Below are 24,944 nucleotides of genomic sequence, written 5' to 3'. Positions count from 1 at the left end.
ACACCTCAACAGAGATAAGAAATGATTTATTATATTTTCTTGCCATCATTAAATAAGAGTTAAATTGTATTATCATGATAAATTTCACTGATTTTAGGTTGCTTAAGAACAGTTACGTTCTCTCTGAATAAAACAGGACAAATGAGGGGTAGAAGATGCTAAAAAGTGTCAGTATTGATAGATTTAGTGACATCCATCTTTTTTCATTTTTTGTACTTAATGGAATTAAGTTTGGGTCATATTTACCAAGCATAGATATTACCCTCAAAAGAGCTATTTTGAAGGACTTTATTTCATGCTATAATTGTTCACCTAAATTTGTTTAATTCAACCTTCACTGGAGACCATAAAAGTTAATGTTATGAAGTTCAAACATCAAAAGAGATAATCAGGGGCTGAAGTTGTGTGTAGGGCATTTGCCTTGCACACTACCAACTTTGATTTGATCCCTGGCATCCCATATGGTCACTGGAGTCTGCCAGGAGTAACTCTGGGCTCTGGCAAAAGTGGCCCAAATATAAACAAAAACAAAGATAAAAAGAGATCATTACCCTTTGGTGTCCAAAAAGATTTGGATAAGAATCTAACAAAATTTTCCAGAACCCCAACAGTTATCGTGAGATTTTACAAAAAAAATGACTATTTGTAAAAATCTATGTACTTCCACCACATTTAGTCTGATAATTATAGCTAATGCAATGCAAACACTTTATAAACTGTTGTTATACTGTATTGCATAGGGAATGATAAAAGTAAGTAAGTCTATGCATGTTATCACAGGTACAACTATTATAGGGCAACTACATTTTGGTAAAGAATGGTTAAATCTGATGGTGCTAAACTGGTAGGCATATAAGTCTAGTATAGCATACATTGGTTTAATATCATATGTCATTGAGAAAAATTTTGTTTCTTTAAGAATTGGAAGATGCCTGTTATAAATAAAATGCATTTAATCAACACAAAATTATGTTAAGAGGAATTTTATCTAGATATAAATATTTTAATTTTTCTATTGCTACATTTTCAGCAATATAGTGATATATAGTCTTATAGATATGTGTACCCATCTTCCTTTCATGGAATATGGAAAAAAGGTAGTCACAGAAAAACATTTTTTTTGAATTTGAGGACTATATCTGGCAGCGCTCAGGGTTACTCCTGCCTCTATATTCAGGTGTCATTCCTGGTAGTGCTCGGGGGACCATATGGGATTGACTGCAAGACAAGGTAGGTTCTACTGCAAATGCCCTCCCCACTATGCTATAACTTTGACTTCAACATTATTATTGTTGTTGTTGTTGTTGTTAAAATTAATATAGAAGGTGCTCGCTTCGGCAGCACATATACTAAAATTGGAACGATACAGAGAAGATTAACATGGCCGCTGCACAAGGACATGCAAATTCATGAAGTGTTCCATATTTAAAAAATTAATATAAAACAATAAATTTTTCTCCAAAATAAATATACTCATTTTTATTTTTTCAGCAACAATTATTATATAAAATCTAGATACATTGTGTTACTCCAGAATCATTAAAGCTTATCCCATGATTAAATTTATCTATATTTCATTTTGCTAAGATACATTAGAAATAGAACATGAATGTTGTTTTTTTTTTTTTTTTTTTGTTTTTTTTTTTTTTTGGTTTTTGGGCCACACCCGGTGACGCTCAGGGGTTACTCCTGGCTATGCGCTCAGAAGTCGCTCCTGGCTTGGGGGACCATATGGGACGCCGGGGGATCGAACCGCGGTCCGTCTCCTAGGCTAGCGCAGGTAAGGCAGGCACCTTACCTCCAGCGCCACCGCCCGGCCCCAGAATGTTGTTTTTGTAAATGAACCAGAAATAAGGTTTTTATAAAGAAATTATTTATGGAGAATCAATTTTAATTAGGAAACTATAAATTTAGTCTGTGTAATTTGAAATAATAATAAAGTCAATTATGCAGAATAGGTTGAATAGGTTAATAGAGAAAACTGAAAATCAATAAAATTAACTCGTAAATAATAAAGTATTTGATATTAAAATAAAAAAATTTCAAAAAGTCATACTTTATTACTTTTGTGAATATCAATTATAAAGAAAGCTCTTTGTTAAATGATAATAATTGTAACTTATTTTATTTATTTTTATTTTACATTTTGGGGGGCCTACACACAGTGACACGCAGGGATTACACCTAGCTATGCACTCAGAAATCGCTCTTGACTTGTGGAACAATATAGGATGCTGGGGGATTGAACTGTGATTTGTCCTAGGCTAGCACCGGCAAGGCAGATGCATAACTGCTCTGTGCCACCACTTTGTTCCCAATAATCATAACTTTTATTCTCAAAGAGATGCAGTTAATGAAAGATGCAGTATCCCAAAAAGCAATATTAGCTCTATACAATAATAATTAACTTTGTACAGTCAAATTTACAATAGTTTGTGAAAGAAGATATCCTTAATAAATCACTTCCTTCTATTATATATTTTCTTTATTTTCACAGCTTCCTTAGTAATAGTTTGCACAATGAGATGTCTCTGAATTTATGAAACATAAAGAAACAAAAGGGGAAATTAAATAAAAATAAATAAAATTTAAAAAAGAAAAGCAATATCATCGACTGCAAGCACTGTTTCTTTGAAATTCCCTCTAGCTTTGGTAGAAAACCCATTTTTGTATGTGTCTGTTAGTGATACACCAAGCAGTACACAGAGATGACTGGGGCTTGAGGCACTTTCTGGCTTATCTGGGATCAAACCTGGGTGGTCACTTGTAAGGCAAGCTTCCTATCTATAAAACATTTTAAAACTATTTAAAATTAGATTGTTTTCTGAGGCAAGACAGTGTCAACTTTGAAGAAAAATCCTCAAGTGAAAAAGTAAAATCAATTTCTATCAAAGTTCCAAATCGTATCTTTTATAGCATTGAATATGAGTTCAAGTTTACCTGGTCATGCTTATTTAAAAGCAGAATAGAATTAAAGCAAACATATAACACATCATAGTACAAAATTAGCAAATGTGGCTAGAATAGGTTAAAATATTTAAGATTATGACCAGCCAGCAAACTTGAACACAAAACTTCAGTGTGAAGATTTGTTCTGACTAAGGAGAAAGCATACTTTACATCAGAGGTTCCTTGGTAAGTGCTAATTTAAAATAAACTGTATATCTGATATACTTACTTATTCTAACTTTATCTGAAGAATATAGATTATTTCCAGAGTTGCATTCTAGCCTATCTACAATGATAGAAATAAAATTGCAGTGGAAAGAGAAAACATCTGTACACAATACTTGCCAAAACCTATGGGTTGCTAAAAAGTACTTACAAGTAGAGGTCAGTTATCCCCCAGAATGAGAGGTTCGATGCTACTGGGGCAATGTCAGTTTGGGAAAATGTATGTTTCAGGCACGGTCACTCAATATTGATCACAGTCACACTCTCAATTACCTTAAGGGAAAATCTGCCAAGAAAAGCATTACTCTTTTCACTATTTTTATTGACTTACCATTCATCTTTCACACTTTGGACAGGAATTAGTTGAGGGCAAAGATGGATGAGTATAAAACAAATCCTCACCCCTAAGTCATCAAGATCTCAAATTGTTCAATGCTTTTGGTTTCTGTGGTAGAAATGGGGATTGCATTCAGGATTTTAATTTGTAAGAAAACCCATGTGCATCTACCACTAAGCCACATGGTCGACCCTCAAAATTCAAAATATTTCAGTATATATTCAAAAATTAGAAGATACAAGAAACATTTACCTAATATTTTAGACTTCAGAATTTAGACTATTCAAATTCTCTTCTGTTAAATCTATAGCTAGTCTATTTTGTGTTTTAACGTACATAATATATGAGTACAGCAAGAAGAATAACTTTTTTCAATGCTCAAATGAATATCTAAATTACACTAAACACAAAATGATAAAAAAAATTTCTATGAATTAAAAAGTAATTTACTTTACTTTTTTTTGGGGGGGGCGGGTTTGAGTCACACCCAGCAGCATTCAGGAGTTATTCCTGGCTCTATGCTCAGAAATTGCTCCTGGCAGGCTCGGGGGACCATATAGAATGCCAGGATTCAAATCACCATCCTTCTGCATGCAAGGCAAATATCTTACATCCATGCTATCTCTTCGGCCCCAGAAATTTACTTTTATTGAAAGTCTTCCTTTTGATGCCTAACAATGTCCCCTTATATTTCTAAGATTCAATTTGACATCTGTAATATATACCTGGCACCACCTCCATTTTGACCTATATCTCTGACAAATCACAACTCTCTAGGTTCCTGACCTCCTAATCTCCTCATGCTCACACTTTGAGCCTAGGAATACATTTTCCTCTGAACTTTCATGTCTTTGTGTAAGTTCTCCTCAGCCAGTACCATCATTTCTTAATTCATAGCTATGCTAATAGCCATTTAAGTGTCTAGACTTCACTTTTCTGTGAACTCTGTGAAGTTTTCTGGATAAATACTTCTTTGTTGGTGTTCCCTTTGCTGCTCTATAGGATCTGATTAACTGTATAATATCATAATTCCATGTTTATGCATTTATTTCCCATTGACAAAGATAGAAACTATGCCATCTTCTATTTTTTTATTGCTAGTTTAGTGCCTGTCTATAGTAACTCTATTGAATATGTAGGCAAATGAATCAGTGAATGAATAAATGAATACATTTTTGTCAGCCAAGAATGGCAGAAAATCCCTGGACCTATGCCAGCATCCATTTTTCTGATGGAAATTAGAGCCATTTCATCTAGTAGGTTCCTAGAAATAGCTGAATCAACTTTCTGAAATGTAACTGCTTTGCCATTTAAATTTTCTTTCATAGTCTTTGCAACATTTTTAATATTGTGATTTTACACTTGTACTCAATTTTGGTAAAATTAGGGCAATCTTTCCTGGGACTAAAATATAGGGGAGAGATAAAACAAGTAAGATTAAAAATCTGTTAATACATGTAGATAAAATGAACTATATAAAAAGTGGATTATTTATGGAAACTGAGATATTGAGAATATTCATCTTAATCATAGGCAGATTAAACAAATAGAAAAGTAGTGTTCCTTAGAGAATATTCCTTGTACGGGGAGATTTTTTTCTAATTAACCAAACAAGTGATTCTTCTTCAATTTTATGACTTTAGGTTTTGTCAATAATGCTATATTTTTTACACAGAGATATTACTTCTATTCTCTCATGTTTGATGCTTTAATGTAAAGACAGATTTTCCCGAGAAGGAGTTTTTACACAGATGTAAAATTTCTGTAAGTGTGATAAGTAAGTGATAATGTCTTGGGAAGTTCTGCTTGTTTTGAATAGTTTCAGCATATACCTAGTGTATCACTGATATTATTATCATCAGTGGAGTCCTATTTTGAATGATAAATTATACTGTCACCTTAACAATGAATAAAGAGAGAAATAAGATGGGTGAGATTCACATCAAGATGCAGAAACTGTTAAATATAAAGATCATGAAGACTAATGCTGGATTCTTACTACTAATAGCAACATTTCTAAAGGTGGCCTATTTGCATCTCTTATATTTGAGATTTAGGATGGTGATCACTATAGAAAATAATATTTTTGACATTTTCAAATAATAAAAGACTTTACTAATCATGCATCACTATAGCTTCTATTTCTACTCATGATGATCCTCTTGTAAATTAAAAATGTTTAGTGTCTGAAGCAGATTATTTATTAATGTAAATCATCGTCTAAACTCATATCCTATTCTTAGAACTATGATTACAGAATGATGATTGATTGATAGCTAGGGGAAAATAGTCATGATATGTAATGAATATGTGAATATACAATGATATAAGCTGACCTTGTAGACTGTGGTATCATTCCTGCCAACCAAAATGAGTGTGTGTGTGTGTGTGTGTGTGTGTGTAAGAAATAAGCACTCTAATGTGTCAATCTGGCATTTTTGAAATAGGAAGTGAGCTAACATTTATAATGACTTGCTCTCATATTATAATATTGAAGTTTGCAGCTCAAAGATTTATTATGACAGCCTTTCAGACTGATAGAATAGGAAGAGATGCAGCTACTTCATCAATTTTTTGAGGAAGTCCTTGGTACGTGTTCAATATCAGTCTCCTCATAAATCACTATTCAAAATGGATTTATTCACTATTGAACTGACCACATATATAGGTACTATTATACAAAAAAAGCTCTAAATGTTGACTTGTTGTGAACAGCTTCTTTAGAGCAATTTTTGAATAATAAATTTTGAGAATTTTACAAAAGAATAACAATATGTTAATAAATGCCTCTAAGGAGAAATAGTCAGATATCAAAGATTAAAGTGGCATTGGACAAAAATGTGTTAACCATTAATTTTTATAAAAATAGCTGCTTAAGACAAATGTGAAATTAACAATATATTTTAAATTTTATATTATGTTTTAAATGTACAAAAATAAAATTAAGGGTATAGTTTTATATATATAAATCTTAGTAAATAAAGTGAAATTATTAATATCAAAAACTTATCTGAAATAAAATAAAAAAAATAAATTTTAAAACATTTTATTTTTATTAATAATTTTTATTTTGACCAAATGATTACAAATCATTCACAGTAGTATTTTAGGTACATAGGACATTGAATCAGGGGCATTCCCACCACCAGTATTCTCCTCCCTCCACCCCTGTTCCCAGCATGCTTCCCATATCGCCCTTCCTTTGACCCCCGGGCTGCTAGTATAAGAGGTCCCTTCTGTGTCTAGCTTGTTGTAGACTGGGTATCGATTCTGTTGTAGTTGGCTTTAGATTTGGTGTTTAAGTCTGATCATTTTATATTTCTACTTAATGTTCATACGACTGTTTGGTCTTGGTGCCCTCCAGTATTTCCCCCCCTCCACAATGTGTGAGGCAGAACAAGAAGGTTCAAGTTATGTGGTTCTGTTTGAAGGTAAGAAAAAAAAAAGAAAAATGGGGGGGGGCAAAAATTCAAACAAGCAAGAAATGGGAGGAGTCCTTCTAGAGACTATAAAAATCAGTTTAAGAAAAGAAAGGATAGGATAAAGACTAAAACTTATTACTGTTTTTATATATAAATATATATATTTATATATATATTATAATATATATAAATATATATTTATATATATTTTATATATATAAAGACTTTTTATATATATTTATATATAAATATTTTTTATTATTTAAAAAATTATAGGTGGACATTTTTGGTTACATAAAATTGCATTTAACTTAAAATGTTAGACTTTAAAATATGTATTTATTTCAGAGGAAGATAAACCTTTTTCCATATGCTTATTCAAAAATTCTTACATCACAAAAAATTACTAGAATAAATTGATAAATATTATGATCCATATTTGGTACCTTTAGGAATACACCCAGTAATATAATTGTCTGCCCTTAATTCCAGGGTTTTTAATTAAAAATACAAATTATTAAACAAGACAAGATAAATAGTTATGAAAGCAAGGACATTAGATTTAGCTCCCAGGTAAAATCATTACCAGAAAGAAATTTTAAATTCATTTAATGGTCTGATAAACAATGATCTTCTATGCAGCATACTAAACAAACTTTATGGAAAGACAATAATTAAAAGACAGAGTATTGGAAAGAGAGTTTTTTCTTAGATATAAAAATATTAGCATGTGGAACATACTGCAACAATTTATTTATACTACATTGAGATGTCTCTGCTTGGATGCAGATTATTGAAGCAATAACACTAACTAACAATGCTAAATCTGAGGCATTCAAATTAATTTGAAATTGATAGAGTCCTTCAATTGTAAGTACTTAAATGTAATATTTCTTTTTGTCTTTTCTATAAAATACTAATGCCTATTAGATCAGTCCAAACAAAAAAACTAAATTTCTCATTTTAACTAATTTCTTTTTGTAAGGGACCTAAGAGTGCCAATGTACGTTTTTTCTAAACCAACTAGCTATTCATATATCCATCCCTTCATATAAGTGATTTTTCTCCTATCTCTACTTTTGAGAGGTTTATGGTTGGTTCTGGTTGCTATTACACTTTGTGTGTGTTTCACATACTTTGAATTTTGCAAATATTTTGACCATTTTGATAGTGTTTTTTTTTTTTAATTTTGCCTGAAATTCTTTATGTTTTATGGTACAAAAGGTATTTTCCCCCTTTATTTTATTTGGTCTAAGCCTAATTGTTTAATTTAATTTTTGTTATTTTTGCCCTGGAGACCAATTGCTGGAGAGCTTTGTGGTTGTCTCATTTTCCCTGCATTGTTCACTATAGCAGCTTTACTTGTTCCATTTCATATACCCAGATTTTCTGTCATAGATGACCTGTCTACATGAGTTTATAACTCTAGGCTTTTAATTCTATCTGTTGGTCTAAGTATGTCTTTAATCCAGTATCACACTGTCTTTAAGCGTTAGCTATAAATTCATGATTTAAAATCAAGTAATGGAACTGGTCAGACAGTTCAATGAGCAGGGAACTTACCTAGCATGTGGCTTTACCTGGATCTGGTATCTACCATTCTACCTAGTTTTATCAGGAAGAAGCCTATGAAGAGTTAGCTATTAGGCTCTGGCCAGTGCAGCCCCCCAAACATACAAATAAAATAAAACAAAGAAACAAAAAATGTTATTTAAAAAAATCTCCCATCTTCTTTGTTTTAGACTTACTTCAGATGTTTGAGGAGTTTCACGATTCCACACAACAAATTCTAGTAGATTTGTTCTAAGTACATGAAGAATATTATTAGTATTTTATGGGAATTTTATTAAATCTATACAATACTTGAGGTAGCGTTAATATCTTGGCATTGTTCATTTTTGCATAATCTGAACATAAAATATGTTTCCATTTCCTGGTGCTCGCCTTAAAGCAGGTCGGGTTTCCTATATTGTCTACAGTACACTATAGTCACTGAGATGGGCTGCAAACTCACTGGTGTCAATGAGTGAGGGTATGCCTTTCCAGTCAGAATAATTTTTCACATGGGTTCAGAAGTGTAGGAGTAGGTCCAAATGGTTTACCTATACCCAATGGTGCGGATCACTTAATTTGTTTTCTGCATACTATGCACAGTTTCAGAGAAGAGGACATGAAAGAGCTAAATAAAGGTGCATGGTTCCATATAAGGGACTGAGGCAAGTGTTTATTTTAAATAAGCTGATTCTTTCATAATAAAAAAAATACAAAAACCTCAATAGAAATGCTGTTAATTAGACTTTGGTCTCTAATCAATAAGTATCAATTAATTTAATTCATTCATCAGGCTAAATCCAAAATAAAGTTTTGAAGCTTCTAATTAATCGCTGATTAGAAAAAAAAAAAAACAGACAAAATTTGTTTTCCGAAGGGAGTTCTATTTTCCACTGACATTACTTAAAAGTACCAGTCATTAGCAAAAAGACACAGAAGTGAATTTAGTTGTATTTATTTTGTGCTCAGGATCTCTCCTAGGAGTACTTAGGGTACCATATGGGATGCAGTGGATCTAACCTAGTCCAATAGCTTGCAAATCAGGCACTCAGTCACTGTTCTATCTCTAAAGTCTCTGTAATTCTGGATTTTATGAGAAACTAAAATATCTGGGTTGTAAATATATATCTGTCGACTGAAAACCAATGTAAAGTGCTTAGTGGCACTAGATGCCTAGTTAGAAAAAGAAAATTCCGTGTTATCATTTAGAAGTTGAGGGCAAGAAAATATTTTCATAAGAAAAAAATGAAAATGAGTGTAAGCTTGCTAGAAATCTAATAAAATCTTAAAACTAAATATAGTACTAAATTTAAAATAAAATACGTTCTGTACAATGCTTCTGAGTGGTAATGCCATAGAGGAATGGACAGCTGATTTCAAGGTGATAAAAATTGATAGTACAGAGGTAGATTCAATGAAGCATTGAAAAAGTAATCTTGATTGGAATAAAGTAATTGGGTAAAATTGAAATCCACATACTATTTATTTTCCTCAGCACGCACTTTTTTTGTTTATTTGTTTTGGGGCCACACCTGGAGGCACTCGGGTTACTCTTGGCTCTGCACTCAGAATTCACTCCAGCAGGCTCAGGGGACCATATGGGATGCCAGAGATCAAACCATCAATCTCCGGTTGGATGTCTGCAAGGCAAACACCCAACCACTGTGCTATCTCCCTTGTGCTATCTCTCTGGTCTCAGCATTTACTATTTTAAGAATATCTAAAATATTGCAATATAATATATCAATGTTTAACGCTAATGCATGAACTGATTCTGAAGATAAAAATGGTCTGAAATATTAAGGACCAATGAGGATTAATGAACCTCAGAGGAATTGGCTATATATTATATTAGGATCCTTAACCTAAAGTCTAAGGATTTTTGTTTGTTTGCTTGTTAGTTTTGGGTTTGGGCCACACAAAGTGACGCTCTGGGGTTACTCCTGGCTTGCACTCAGAAATTGCTCCTGGCTAAGAGATGCCTGGGATTGTCCTGGGTCAGCAGCGTGTAAGGCAAAAGCCTTACTGCTGTGATATTACTCTGGACCCCTAAAGTCTAAGTTTTATTTATTTTTTGCCATAGCAAATAATCTCTGCCCTAGAATGGCTTTAATATAATAAATTATCATAATAAATCATAATAATTATTATTTTACTTTTTGTTCTTGTTTTGTGTTTTTCTGCCATGCCAGGTGATACTCAAAGCTTATTCCTTTTTGTACTCAGAATTTCCATATAAACTTATGCTAAATTTATATTTGGTATAAGTGTCTGTTACCTAAAGAGTATATATAATTAAATAACATAAAATATGTACTTGAATAAATGGAATTGCATTAGCATGACCAATATACAAAAAAGAATCTTTTGCAAAAGTGAAGCTCAGTTTAAAGAAAAGGAACTGATTATTTACCTATAAGTAAAAAAGGGTAGAAAAAGTGTAAATATTATAGAATGAAAACAATATATAGTGATAAGTAAAAAAGGAAGACATACAATAATTTCTAATTTTTATTAATTCCATGGAATAATAAATGAAATAAATATCAAAATGTAAGTTAATTGATACTATACATTCATTTATAAAAGTAATCACTTATTTTGTTCTAAGTTTGTAATATAAGACATGTGTATAACTATAGAATCTAATTTGTAGAACAGTTTTAGTTTGGTTTGGTTTGGTTTTCAGGTCACACTGGGTGGTGCTCACTGGCTTTGAACTAATTTATGAGTGAATTTTGCAAAGATATTTTAACATGAATATCTGTAATGCAAGGAAAACAATACATCTGAGAACAACTATTGATTGTATGTATCTTAGCCAATATTAAGTATTGAGAGAAGTAATACCTAAAAATTAATTTACATAAAATTTTCTATACATTTTCTATGCATATTTTAATAACAACCATTAAAAGTTGAGTTTATATAGATTCATATATATGGGTTTAAATAAAAGCTTTCACACATGTTATGTGTTCTACAACTGTGTTACATGGCTAGTTCTATTTATTCAATTTAGAAAAGGAAATAATTGAGTTTTACTTAGTTCTTTTCCAGGATCAGATAAAACATAGCGCTAGCTGTTGGCTCCATAGTCTCTTGTAAAGTATTACTACAGTGAATTAATCACTGTTGTTCGTAGGAATGCTTTATATGTAAAAAGAAAGTAGGATACATATTCAATCTATTTTATTAATACTATTGTAATTGAAATATTGGCTTCATCTTTTAAGGTATTTCTAATTATTTATTACTTTAAGGAAATAGTTAATCATTTAACAATTTTTTATTCAACAATTGTTCAATAATTTTATTTTTGTTTTTTTTGGCCACACACGTTTGATGCTCAGAGGTTACTCCTGGCTAAGCGCTCAGAAATTGCCCCTGGCTTGGGGGGACCATATGGGACACCAGGGGATCAAACCACGGTCCTTCCTTGGCTAGTGCTTGCAAGGCAGACACCTTACCACTAGCTCCACCTCGCTGGCCCCTGTTCAACAATTTTGACTAAGAAATTACAATTTCTTAGCTACAGGTGCAACAGACAATTAAATTGACTTTCTAGCCAAAAGAATCATAATGTGTCTTTATTTACAATTCAGGAAGAACAGGTGCATATCAGGAGTTATATTTTGACCAAAACATAATCAATACCATAATAGTGAAGAAAGAGTAATATTCATGCTTCTGCATAAAAATCATTTACCATAAATTTGCATGAACATCAATTCAATGATGAACAATTAAAAACTTTCCCTCTGAAATAAATCACAAGACAATAATGGCTATATGCCACTATTATTATTTTTCCTTTTTTCACAAATTCTAAAATTATACTTCAATAAAATGCAACCAGACCAGATAAATATGTTAGAAATTATGAAGTGTAGGGAAATATATACATATATATTTTTGCATTAACCTATTATATTAGTACATCATCTAAAGACTCATATGCCACCATTCTTTTCACCTTTACAACACTCTATATTTTTTGTTTTTGTTTTTGGGCCACACCTGGCAGTGCTCAGGGGTTACTCCTGGCTGTCTGCTCAGAAATAGCTCCTGGCAGGCATGGGGGACCATATGGGGCACCGGTATTCGAACCAACCACCTTTGGTCCTGGATCGGCTGCTTGCAAGGCAAACACCGCTGTGCTATCTCTCCGGGCCCCCCTTTACAACACTCTTATGAGAAATGGTTTCTATGAAAACTTACTAAAATGAATTTATGCAATTTTCTATCATAATTGGGGCACAATATTAGAGTATGAAACTTGCAATTATTTTTTTTAATTTTTATTGTAGTCCAAGAGAATTATGATTCTTTCACTGTAATATTTGAGGCACATAGTGACAATGAATGAGGTGCATTTCCACCACCAGTGTTGTCCTCCCTCCACCCCTGTTCCCAGCATGCATCCCATATCTCCTTCCTTTACCCCCAAAATGCTAGTGCAACTGTTCCCCCTTTATACAGCTTGTTGTAGATTGGGTCAATTCTGTTGTTGTTGACTTTGGATTTAGTATTCATGTTTGATCAGCTTCTATTTCCACCAATTGAACATTCAACTGTCTGGTCTTGTTACCACTGGAGGAAGAAAAAAAAAAGGCAAACAAAAAAGAGAAAAACTAGGAAAATGCATCTTGGTGTTATAAATATCCACTTAGAAGAAGGAAGGGGAAAAGAAGAAAAAGGTAGTAAAACAAAGCAGAAACAAAAAACAATAAGGGAGTATCAACAAAATTATAAAAAGAATAAACAAAGAATAAAACAAAAGCCAAAACCATCAGCTACAGATTAACAAAACAAAACAAATAACTTGAAAAAAAAAGTGTTCTTTTTTCTTCTCCTTCTCCTCCTCCTCCTTCTTCTTTTCTTCTTCTTTTACTTCTTCTTCTTTTTCTTCTTCTTCTTCACCTCCTCCTCCTCCTCTTCCTTTTTATGCATAGGCACAGTAAATATTGGGGAAATTACAGTGGGAATTTCCTTGGCCTAAGAGATACAGGGTTTATCCGCCATGGAAGCATACTGCCATGGGAACAACTACAGGCTCATGCTCACTCATTTACACACCTTAAGGTCTTTTTATGGTGCCTGGAAGCTTTCTACTCAGATGTGGGTGATGACATCTGGCCTCTGTAACAGGAGATCTTGTTTGTTTGCATAGGTCATAGGGTGAAGGCTAGTAGAGAGTTTTTCTTTATAGTTCTAGGAGTTCTGTTCCATCACTGTTGTAATCAGTCTTCTATAATTAGTGGTCTTGGTTATTGTTCAGAACCTAGGACAGAGCCTAGGGTATAGTCTTTCAGCATAAAAACTTGCAATTTTTAAATACCATCAGTTTGTAGGAATGTTAAACTGAAGCCTTCAAATTTGCACTATAAATTTATGAAGTTAATGAACTAAAACAATAACCACATAAATAGGAAAAAATAAAGTGATGTGCAATTCAAACATCTTAGAAATATAACAATATATACATAAAAATACAGTAAAAGACATACATTTGTTATATAGAGTTGTTGACACTACTCTCAAACAATTGAAAGTGAGGCATTAGAAAATAAGTGCTTCAAGCATGCGTTATGGAGATCACCTTGTATATACCCAACCAGATATGACTCCTAAGCATAGAGGTAGAAGTTTCCTCTAATATAAAACCAGAAGCAGACCCTAAGCATTGCTATTCTTTTTTTGATTGTTTGTGTTTTGGTTTCTGGGTTACACCTGGTGGCACTCAGGGGTTACTCCTGGCTCTCTGTCAAAAATTGCTCCTGGCAGGCATGGGGAACCATAGGGGATGCCGGGATTTGAACCACTGTTGTTCCTGGGTCAGCCGCTTGCAAGGCAAATGCCCTACTGCTGCATTATTCGGCTCCAGCACTGCTATTCTTACCCCAAATTATATATTTAAATATATAGCTTACTTTAATGTATTACATATATTTTCTATGAGAGTTTTCACCCTAAAATCTTGTGTTTTTTTTTTACCATGTAGATTTGCATTTATTTTTTCCTGATATAATTATTTTATTTTATTTTATTTATTATTTTCTTTTTGGTTTTTGGGACACACCCAGAAGTACTCAGGGGTTACTCCTGGCTCTATGCTCAGAAATCACATCTGGCAGGCTCAGGCGACCATACGAGATGCCAGGACTTGAACCATGCATGCAAGGCAAACGCCCTACCTCCATGCTATCTCTCCAGCCCCTAATTATTTTAATATTTATTTAATATTATGTAGTACAATTGTAAATGTATATATGCTTATATATTGGAAAATAAAATGTCTAAAGTACATAAGTAATATAAATACACTAATGTCATTTTATTACTGCTTGAAAAGTCATATATCAATAATATTTCTAGATATAGATATAATTATAGAATCATGGTGGTTAGTGGTATTAAATGTTAAATTATGAAATATGCACATTTGGGGGAAATAATGTATTAATAAAAGAGAGAATGTGCTATTTAAACCCTTTTAAAATTATTTATGGCACACAAATTTTTTTGAGAATTAAAATACACTTTTACAAAGAGGGTCTAAACAAAAATGAGGAAAATTTTAGAGAAAATACATGTCTCTTTTATTACTCTAAATGATAAACATGATTGCAAGTCAACACCATCTCTCATTCACAAATAATGTTCCTAAATTAAATTGGAAGTAAATGTTTAATTATAAAATTGTTGACAAATGCATGACTAGAAATTGCTTGACTGTCTATATACTAAATATGCACTTTCTAAATGTTCAATAGGTTTTAATTATTTATTTTGTGTTTTTATGGCTTTGGGCCACATTTAGTGATATTCAGGGTTTAGTCCTGGTTGACTGCTCAGGAATCACTCCTGGCAAAAATTGGGAATCATATGTCATGGTGGAGATTATACCTGGGTTAGCCATGTGGAAAGCGAGAACCACTCATTGTACTAAAGCTCTGACCCAACATGTATAAATTAATTTACAAATGATGTCTTAGTACAAAAGAGATGCTAAAACTATTAGAGAAAATCTAAACAGAGTGCTAATAAAGCAAATAACTTGCTGTACAAAGTTTCTGAAGGAAATACTTTATCATCTCTACACCTTATCAAATTTATGTAGTGGCAGAAGTTGTTCACTAAATGTATAAGATAAATTTAAGGCCATATCTCAGTCCAGCTACCTTATGCATTAAAATTGACCCAGTTTTAAGTTGGCTGGTATATTCCTGTGGTCTTTAAAGAGAAATGAACTAAATATGAATTCCAAATTTTCCTTGAAATGCCAAAGGACTAAAATGAATTGGCCAATGTGATTTAAAAAAAAAGGCTTCATGTGAGAAAACTTTGATGGATAATGCACTTTTTATATATGAGAATTACATCAAACTTAATAGAAAGCTGTAGAAAAGTAGTCCAGAATCATAGTGAGAAATGATTTTACTGATTTTTGTTGGATAATATGAAACTGAATAGTCTATACTCAAGGTAGTACAGACTAAAGTTGTTGAAGATCCCGATTTGGAAAGATAAAAATGCTGAAAAAAAATGATGAACCAATATCTTATGAATTCTAGTTCCCCTCTCTCATAGTAAGAGCAATTGTACCAGTGCAGAAAAGGATAACCTTAACTATCCTTACCAAATACATAGCTAAGAGTCATCCCAAAAGTTTATCCAGGATTCACCTGAACAATTTGATCAGGAAAAACTGAGACTCAATAAATGTATGGTACATCAGGAACAGAAACCAAGTTTGACTTGAAGAGTCATAAGTTTTTATGTTTTTTAGAGCTAACTTCTTAAATATTTGTTCGGAGAAAATTGACTTTGCAGCAATTATCATTGTACCAGACAAAGTTCTAAGGGGGGAAAATAGGAACTTGTCTCTCATTGAGACAAAATTAGTACAGGGAATTTATATAAAATTAGTACAGGAAATTAGAAGTTTGGAAAACCAGAGAATCTCTGGGCATGATTATCAGAATGGAGAAATAGCTTCTAGCATTCTGGAAATCAGAAAGCACAGGGATCATGAGAGGTTGTTGCTGATAATCTTCACAGTATTTAACTTCAAAGTAGGCTATTTGTACATAAATTCCTGAAGCCTCCCAAAGCCGCCTATCTGCCATTTGAAGAAAGCCTTAAACTCATTTTTTTGGAACATATATCTCTTTTGTCATAAAAGTATCATATGAGATTTTCACCCCAGAGACATCAAATTTGAATTGATTTATCTTTTATTTAATTATCAATAATTATTATTTTGGTTTACAATACTATCAGTAATGGTTTTTGTGGATGTAATTCCAACAACACCCCTCAATGATGTACCTCTCTTCTTCTTCCAAGGAATGCAACCTTACAGCATTTAAATAAAGACATAGTTAGCCTCTTTGCCAAAAGAGAGGGGGACATACTCAGCACTTATATTTATTTTTAAGTCCTCTCAAGAGCTCAATCACTATGAGTTTCTTCTTCAGTGATTTAAAATTTATCTGATTGTGCAACAACCATCATCATGTCTTAATGAATCAATAGAGAACAAGGAAGGAAAAGACACTGTATACAAAATATAATCACGGGAAGGGAGAAAATATTGTTAGTTATTATTGTTTTGTACTTTATGATATTTATTTTAAGTGCAAATGATGTTCATTGATTTTTTATTCTTATATCTATATTGATTCCACCTTTCTTTTCCGTATCTCCTATCTTTTATTTGGGGATGGATCTTAAAGGGAAATTTAGTGATGAAAACTTAAATATAATACTTAGATTATTTACCAAATTTTTTATGGTTTTGTTTTTCAGGAAGAAGAACATAATCATTGAAATAAACAGCTATGAGATACGTTAGATTCTACATTTTATATTTAAAATACAGATGTTGTCTCATGATAAACCATCCTAGAAGAAACATTTTATACAAGAGATTAAATAACAATGGTAACCAAAGTATTTTGAAATAGATCTTAATAAAAAGATTTTACTAGGATCAGAACTCAGGTTTTATATTGAAAAGTAAAGCTTCAATGGTGAATTGATCATTTTTATTGCATTGATTTATATTGAACTAATCTTCAAATTATATTTTTCTGCTTGGTTATATTCTGGCATTATTTTAAAAATGAATATTAAATAAAATATCACCTGTTGATAAAATATAGTATTGTATGATATATGTGCATTCAATATTTGATTAATATATAGACATATACTGTTCAAATTGCAAACCATAAATGACTGTATTTTCAAAGTATTATTGTAAAATGTGTTATTTTCTCAGCCTTTTAATAACATTCCTGCTACTCACTATAATTTTCTTAGAATAAAATTGTGATGGAGAGAAATGCTACTTTTGAACAAAATGTGTCTTGTAGTAATAATTATTATTCTCAGAATAATAGTTATTACTTATTTAGAGTTGTGTGTTGAGTACTTGTCTAAATACTTCCAATGTGCTCTTTTCAACAAACACTGATATACTATTAATGATAACATACTATAGAGTTTAATTCTGAGATGAATTTATATATGCTAGCCATATTGACAAATATAAATTATTTTTTACTTTCAATCTAAATCTACATTAAAACAGTTTTTACATTATTCATCACTCCATCAGTTCTTGCAAAATCCTCATTACCCAAAAGAAACAAATCTATGCTAACTTTATTTAAATACATTTTGACACTATGCTGGAGTTACAAATAACAATCATTATAAAAAGCAAAATACAAATCCAAACTTTAAAAAGTAAACTATTTTTGTGCCAAATACTAAGAAATCACTTTTGCTGGTACTCAGAGGACCATATGTGATTCAGGAAATTGAACCCTGGGTCAGTTGCATGCAAGACAAGCACCTTATGCACTATATTCTTGCTCTGGCCACCAAAAATGTAAAATGTTTTATTTTTTAAAAATTAATATATTCATTTTAGTCTGTGTTTTAGTTTGAAAAAGGAATAATGGTAAGGAGTTACATTATTTAGTCCGGTCTATATTTTGTTTGTTTATTTAGTTATTTGAAAGATACTAATCAAAATGGACAATTTTAGCTTTTTAGAAAAGTTAGCGTCACACCTAGTAAAATAATGTATAAATAAGAATACTATATAAACCTAATTCAATTATTTGATAAATATATAACCTACACATAAAAGTAATTTTAAACATTTGGTAACAAAAAATAAGACCCATTAAAGGAAACAATAGTGTATTTGGCTTTGGAAAGAAGCAAGGTGCTATAACAAAATAAATATATCTAGCTATTGCTTTTACTTATTTTTAAAGTTAAGTGATTAATATTTTGTAATTTAAGGCATTATCATGTGCTTTACATATTTTCTCTGTCATCTATCGTGGTCTGCAATTCAATTTAAGAAGTAAAGCCTTGGGGCTGGAGAGATAGCATGGAGGCAAGGCGTTTGTTTGCCTTGGAGCCAGGAGTGAACCCTGAGCAGTGCAAGGCAGGGTGTGACCCAAAACCAAAAGAATAACCAAAAAAGCAAAGCCATGCTACTGATAATCTTTGATGGGTACATTTGTGTTACCCTCAAGAGATATAATTTCAAATGTGTGCTGCTTTGATTCAAAACATTATGATTTATCACTAACAGGATTTATTACTGAAAATAATTTTTCTTTGTAGAATTACAGTATGAGAAAATAAATCCTTTCTGTATATGAGTACATTCAAAAAAAATCTTCTTACAATTCTGCCCTTATACCACAAATAGATTTTGTTTGGCTAAGGTAAAAAACATAAACATAACAAAAAAAAGTAGAGAATCCATTAACAACTCAACCATATCTCTTTTTAAAGAAACAGATACAATCTATGTTTCAGCTTATCAAGGGACATCTTCAAATTGCCTCTTAGATTTTTCTAATTTATTTACTAACATGAAACTAACAGAAGATTAATTCACTAGTGGGACCATGCCATGGTTCCATTTATTTCTCATTAATTATTTTTTGAATAGAAATTTTTTAATCACTCACTAAAAAGAGGGAAATTGTCCACAGAATTCTTAAATTAACTGATTATAATTTGAGTCTAAATGCATTTTAATATTTGTATGATAAATATATTGCAAATGATATAACCAACTATATGTTTATATATACATGTTGAAACTTATTCATATAGTCAAGTATCCTTTTTCTTTGTGTTACAAAGGCTGGGTTTTTAATTACACATTTTTTTCCAATCAACTGTTAAATCTATTCTAAGAGTAAAATATGTACATTTTTGGCCACACCCAGTGACACTCAGAGGTTACTCCTGGCTATGCTCTCAGAAATCGCTCCTGGCTTAGGGGACCATCTGGGACACTGGGGGATTAAACCGAGGTCCATCCTAGGTTAGCGCTCACAAGGCAGATTCCTTATTGCTTGCACCACTACTCCGCCCCAGTACATTATTTTTTATATTATTTTTCTTATTTTACACACAGCAATATTTCCAGGAAGAATCAATATTAGACAAGTTTCTGACTATAAGATTTTTACTAGAGAAATTTTAAGAAGTTGTTAAAACACAAATTATGTTGTCAGTTTATATATTTATACGTTTATGTATTTATAATATATAAACTGTTTTAAAGACATACTTCTGTGTTTAAAATGTTTTCTAAAATGTCACCATATATATTTGCTTATCATTTGTTGATAGCTAAAACATTGTTCAATATTAATATTGTGTGCATATAGAGCACACAGAAACTACTTTTAATGAGATTGACTCCATTTGATTTTCATATAAACTATTTGATTATTTATCTGGCTATCTGAGATACATAAATAATAGTACAAAACTCTTCATCTTGACTAAATAATTCTTGAAAAGGTATACTAACCACCCCAAATTTCTGGCTTATCTTCTATTGAAGTAGAGATCATTTACAATGGATGCTTTGCATAAATTACCACCAGATGGCATACTTGTGTTTTTGATCATGCTTATTTCTTATCTAAAAATTACTTAATGGAAAGTTATTTAAAAATATAAAAGATCATTTTTTTACTTTTGAGAAATTAAAAATATATATCATAGTGTTCTACTTCCTTTTTCATTTACTTGGGTGAATTATTTTACTTCCCAAAGTAACTGTATTGTCATTTATAGATAAAAAGAATATTGGATTATATGGTGGAATTCAAGCAAATTATCTAAAATTTGTTAGCTAGGACATTGTGCTAAATAGTCTACAGGTTGAGGAGGAAAGTTGTTGATATCCTGAATACTTATTGTTACAAATATTCAGTTGAAGGGCTCCAAAATATTATAGCAGGAAATGTGGTTGCCTTTCCAGCAGTTGGCCAGGTTTGATTTCTGGTCACATGAACATCACCACAGTAAGCCAGAATTTATTCCATAAAACATAGGTGGTTGTAGCCTCAAAACCAAAAAATATATTTAGTAAAACACTTTCGTCTTATCAAATTGCCCGCTTTGCTGTTATTATTTTTTTTAGTATACTTTATTTTATTTAAACACCTTGATTACATATATGATTGTGTTTGGGTTTCAGTCATGTAAAGAACACCACCCATCACCAGTACAACATTCCCATCACCAATGTCCCAAATCTCCCTCCTCCCAACCCAACACCCGCCTGTACTCTAGACAGGCTTTCCATTTCCCTCATACATTCTCATTATTAGGACAGTTCAGAATGTAGTTATTTCTCTAACTAAACTCATCACTCTTTGTGGTGAGCTTCATAAGGTGAGCTGGAACTTCCAGCTCTTTTTCTTTTGTGTCTGAAAATTATTATTGCAAGAATGTCTTTCATTTTTCTTAAAACCCATAGATGAGTGAGACCATTCTGCGTTTTCTCTCTCTCTGACTTATTTCACGCAGCATAATAGATTCCACATACATCCATGTATAGGAAAATTTCATGACTTTGCTATTATTTTATATTGTTTTTCCAATACATAAATTTTGTAATGGAAATTATAAAAGATTCATATAATAGTCAAATTTCAGAATTTTACTAAGCATCACATAAAATTAACTTTATTCATTTAAAAGAAAATGATCAGATAAATCTCAGAAAATAATTTTCTATAATATCATTCATTACAAATATCAAAGTTTTCTTTTAGTTGGCTTTTGAGCTGCTTAAATTAATAAATAAGAGTTATGTGAGGTTACAATTCTTATAGCCTCAAATGTATAAAATTATAATTTTTCTCTGATTCATGTTTTTCTCATAATAAAGATTAGTAGTAGTCATAAGAGATAAAGTTAGGATAAAGATGGCAAGCCTAAAAAGTGAATACAAAGGGGCCTGAGCTATCGCTCAGTGGTATAGTGCAATGGTAGGACGTTTGCCTTGCATGCGACTGACCGAAGACAGATCTCAGTTCGATCCCTGGCGCCCCATATGGTCTCCCAAGCCAGCAGCGATTTCTGAGCTCATAGCCAGGAGTAACTCCTGAACATTACCAGGTGTGGCCAAAAACCCCACACCATCCCCCCCAAAAAAGTGAATAAAAAGTTAAAGCAATAGTAAAACGGGTAGGGCATTATTATTTGCCTTGCACACATCCATTCGGGTTTGATCATTCGCAGTTAATATGATACCTCATGCGCCACCAGGAGTAATTCCAGAGCACAGAGCCAGAAGTAATCCTTAATGGCCACTGAGTTAGGCACAACAACAAAAAAAAAAACAAGTGAACAAAATATGATTATAGCTTACTTTCTGAAAGAAAGGACCATTTTAACACATCACTTAAAAATGTATAAAAGGTAAAGTTATTTTAAATTTTCTGTAAAGTAATAATAAATTCTAAGCTATAATAGATTAGATGTGATTAAAATAACTAATTGTACATGTTAAACTCAAAAGTTTATGACAAAGTCTGACAGAAATATTAAAATTATGAAATGAAACTTTAAATACTGAGAGCAGGGCTCGGAAGACAGTACTTGGTTTAAATATATGGTCCATGTAAACAATGTAGCCTGAATTGACCCCTTGCACTTCATAGCTCCACTCACCTAGTACCCCTAAATGGCCAGGTGAGGTCCTAAAGCCTCCCCCAACAATTATGCAAAGATGATGCTGGATCTCCTCATAATCACAGGATCCAGCAGCATTCTTTGACTATAGCATTGAACTCTTGGCCCATTCGGTACAAAGTGCTAAGGGTGGCCCCAGATCTACTGAGCAACATTGGAGGGGGCAAAATAATAGGATGATAATAGTTAATAGTAACAATATAATGTAAGAATTAAAATTGTGGGGAATTTCTATCAAATATTTGTAGGAAAATAAACAGTAAATATTTATTATTTTTATTCCTCCAATATAGTTTATTGATAGCACAAACATGAATTGAGATTCAACAGAATTTAGTAGAAAATGATAAAATGTCATCTAGCCATGTCATCTTTAGATACATATATAAGAAGAAGTGTAACCTGGTTGAAAATTTAAAGATGTTATTTTATCTATCCATCAAAGAAACAAATATATTACGAATTCAGTCTTTTTGTTCAAATAAATGCAAATGTTTTCTTATAAGACAAATTTTGCATATTTACTGATACTTGCTTTCAAATGAACAAAAATAGTTATGGATATAGGTAGAATGTTGGTCCGTAAAGGAATCACAGCAATATCAAAGTGTTGTAGTAAAGTGCATTGGGTTTGGGTGGAGGGTTGTGAAATGTAGATATTTCTCTGATTTTCTCAGTTACATATGAGTCTTTAGTTTTTCTTTTCTTGCTAGCAGCAGTATATTTTAGAAAATTTCTATTAAGACTTTTCCTTGAAATATACAGGCAATGAAAAACTGTTAAATTTCCCTAAGGTTTACACTTCTTATATATTCAGAATGAATTATTAGGAGTCCAACATGTCTAACTTTTATAGAGTTTTAAAAAGAAAGACTTTAAAAGGAAGTGATCTAACTAGATTTTGGCAAGATGTTTACTAATAAATTGACTTTAAAAATGGCAATTATTCTTGTTTTTGTTTGTTTGTTTGTTTCTGTTTTGTGGTCACACCTGGTGCTGCTCAGGACTTCCTCTAGTTCCGGGGATCATTCCTGGTGAATTGTGGGCCATATGGATGCCTGGAATCACATCTGGACAAGCTGTGAAAATGTCCTACCCACTCTCCTATTATTCTGACCCAATAAATGTTAATTTTAATAAAATTAATAACTTTCAGAAATGTATCCAAGTTTTCCATTTTTATATTTACTTAATGGGATTGATTTAAATGATTTGTTGAATGAATTGAAATATTTTCAGTTTGTGCAAAATTTCAAAATAGACAGCATGGACAAGTTTATGTGAAATTGGTATACATTTTTTTCTAATAAAAGCATACAAATTTGAACAAAACATAAAAAGAAAGTCTTCCAAAGTAAGACGTCAAGATTTAGAAAAGTTACGTTTATCTAAAAATGTGTTAGTTTATAATTATGTATATTATATAATATCTATATTATATAAATTATATAATTTATAATTATATTATAATTAGATTGTAACTGAATACAAGGTCCCAGAGACTTTCAAAGTCAAATAAACCCTAAAAAGAACAGAAAAATTTCTACAACCTCAATCTTTTTTTGTATGTTTTCTTTTTTTTTTTTTTTTTTTTTTTTGGTTTTTGGGCCACACCCAGTAACGCTCAGGGGTTACTCCTGGCTATGTGCTCAGAAGTTGCTCCTGGCTTGGGGGACCATATGGAACACCGGGGGATCGAACCGCGGTCCGTCCAAGGTTAGCGCAGGCAAGGCAGGCACCTTACCTTTAGCGCCACCGCCCGGCCCCTTTGTATGTTTTCTTATGGATTTATTGTGCCCTGTCTTCAAGAAACTCAAAATTAGCAACCCATTTATTACTTACAAAATATATATAGCTTGCCGGTATAAAGACATCTCAAAAAAACTGGTGCCTGAATGAATTGATCAATGAAGGTTACACTGTCAAGTTTAAAAATTCAGCATTTATATAGTGAAGGAATTATTACACAGCAGACAAGGGAAGGGTACAACCCTGAAAAAGCATGTTCTTTGTTCTCTATGGCCCCAGGAATAGAATAGGTGATTTCCTTTGATAACTAGTCACTGTGCAAAGGTCTTGGAACAATTTAATGCAAAATGCCAAGCAGTACTGGAAAGAAAGAACTTATGTTCTAAGTTCTGATATCAGTCTTTCCAATGGCACAACAAATTGCAGTCTTAAAGAACTCTGGAATTAGAATGGGAGGGTTTGAATCCCAATTCAGCTACTCACTAGATTTGTGACTCTGAGAAACACAGTAAACCTTTAAAACAGCTAAAGATGTAAATAACGCTGCATCTTCAAGGATTTTGAAAAGACTAAAGAGATAGCAGTAGTGACAATTAAGTAGGACCTCGCTCATAGAGGTATACAACAAATGATGGGTGTCATTTTACTATGTGCTTGCTGTGGGAAAT

At 32.1% G+C, this 24,944-nt stretch overlaps 1 protein-coding gene and 1 non-coding gene across 2 annotated transcripts in view; one reads left to right on the top strand and one right to left on the bottom strand.

The window, feature by feature from the left end:
• The window catches only part of CSMD3 (CUB and Sushi multiple domains 3), a 1,236,222-nt gene that overhangs the window by 528,808 nt on the left and 682,470 nt on the right, over window positions 1–24,944 (bottom strand). The gene's annotated exons all lie outside the window — the stretch shown is intronic.
• Window positions 1,326–1,429, top strand: LOC126009720 (U6 spliceosomal RNA). The gene has a single exon (XR_007495936.1). It is a non-coding gene; the product is annotated as a U6 spliceosomal RNA (small nuclear RNA).

The sequence above is a fragment of the Suncus etruscus genome, chromosome 5, assembly GCF_024139225.1.
Source record: "Suncus etruscus isolate mSunEtr1 chromosome 5, mSunEtr1.pri.cur, whole genome shotgun sequence".
Taxonomy (NCBI): Eukaryota; Metazoa; Chordata; class Mammalia; order Eulipotyphla; family Soricidae; genus Suncus; species Suncus etruscus.
Note: the sequence above shows the minus strand (reverse complement) of the source record. Positions and strands in the feature narration are given on the sequence as shown.